Consider the following 1,785-nt stretch of genomic DNA (forward strand, 5'->3'; position numbering starts at 1 on the left):
TCCCAGTTATACCAGTGTCAACTCCATTGTGGTATAAGCCTGGAGCAGCACAGAGCAGGACCTGACCCTTCACCTGGACATAAGACAACATACTTGCTGTGAAGTACTGGGTGAAAAAAAAGCAATGCTAGCACCTTACAAGATGGCCTAAGGCACAAAGAGCTGTGGGTTTGCCCCAAGACAGCAGCACATTAGATACAACCATGATACCCATGTGACAGCTGTCTCCCTCTCCTGCACTCCTCACAAAACCAAGATCAGCTGCGTGCCCCTGCAGGTAGTCCCACACGCCTTGCTGGGAGTCGCTGGGGTGCTGCAGAGACAACCAAATCCCTGGAGAAGATCCTGAACTCACACGCGGAGTCCATTTTTTACACTGGAGCCCCAGCCTGGGCTGAGACAGTCCATCCAGGGTGGATGCAGTGATGCCTCTCCCAGTCAGTGGGAGGTGCTGGACATCATTACAGTCAGAGCCAGTGACAGTGATAAGTATTAACTCGTCTTTACCTATTTGTTCACCTCTGCTTCCCTTGGATTGGCACAGGGAGGTGGTTCATTCAGTCTAAAGGGAGACACAAGCCTTTCCTCTGCTGGCTCTGCTGAGTCTGAGCACACAAGGAAAAGGACACATAAGTTTCCACTACTTACATTGAGTCCTCAATAGTTCAGGGTCATTTTTCAGGCCCCTTCTCTGCAGGAGGGAAGTTGCACACTCTTAACCAGGGCTACTACATTGTCCAGATCACTAAACATACCCCCACCTCCTATACAGCATCCAGAGACTGTGTTTGGGCCATGTGCATGCACCGGCACCGAGACTGCTCTCACATGAGCCTGGGAACTGGCTCTTGCTTTACTACAGAGGAAAGCAAAAACCCCACAACAATCCTGACTGGAGGAATCATGCTCCCTGACCCCATCCTGGTCACTGGAGTGACCCACAGTGCATGAACACCAGCCAGGCACATACAAGGACTCTCAGGACCACACTGAGCACCAGCACACACGCACGGGCCTCAAAAGGTCATTTCCTCCAATCCCCTGGCTCAGGACATGATCATTCCTGCCTACATCATCCCATCCAAGTGTTTATTCAACCTGCTCTTAAAACCTTCCCAGGATGGAGATGCCACAACCCCTGCAGGCAAGCTGTTCCAGTACTTAACCACCCGCAGCGTGATGAAGTTGTTCCTAATCCCCAACCTCAATTTCCATTAGTGCAAATTAGAAGTGTTACTTCTCATCCTGCATTCAAGAGGAGGGAGAAAGTTCATTGCTTTTGATATTTCCTTTCACACAAATGGCTTCTTTCACCCCATCTCAACAAGGTCAATGGAAGGAGGAATCTTTTTTCCAGGCAACATCATCAGTACAAAAATCGTTCCTCCTTCCAGCCACATTACAGGACATTTAGTCATAGGAGGCAGCCAGGAACTCAGATCTACAAAGCACTGTTATATCCTGTCAAGTGGAGATGCAGCTCTGCTGGAGAAGCCGTACAAGGACACCTTGGGGTTTCTTTTCATGTATCCCTGGTGGGGTGGGCAGGCTGGGCTTGAGAGGACTTAGCAGGGCCAGTGTATCCTGGTAAGCAGTGTGGCGGGTGCAGAGATCCCACCTCAGGAACACAGCTGGGTATTCGTATCCCTCCGCTGTTTCCACCACGTGAGGCGGGCCAGTAGGGGGCGCTCCTGCGTTGAGCCACCCACCTCCCTGCGCCCGACCACCTTCCAGGCTCCGAATGCCTCCCTAGGGGCGCCTTATGTCCGGCCGACCCCTCTCCCG

This window comes from Gavialis gangeticus, unplaced genomic scaffold (genome assembly GCF_001723915.1).
Source record: "Gavialis gangeticus isolate Ggan-Ray unplaced genomic scaffold, GavGan_comp1, whole genome shotgun sequence".
Taxonomy (NCBI): domain Eukaryota; kingdom Metazoa; phylum Chordata; order Crocodylia; family Gavialidae; genus Gavialis; species Gavialis gangeticus.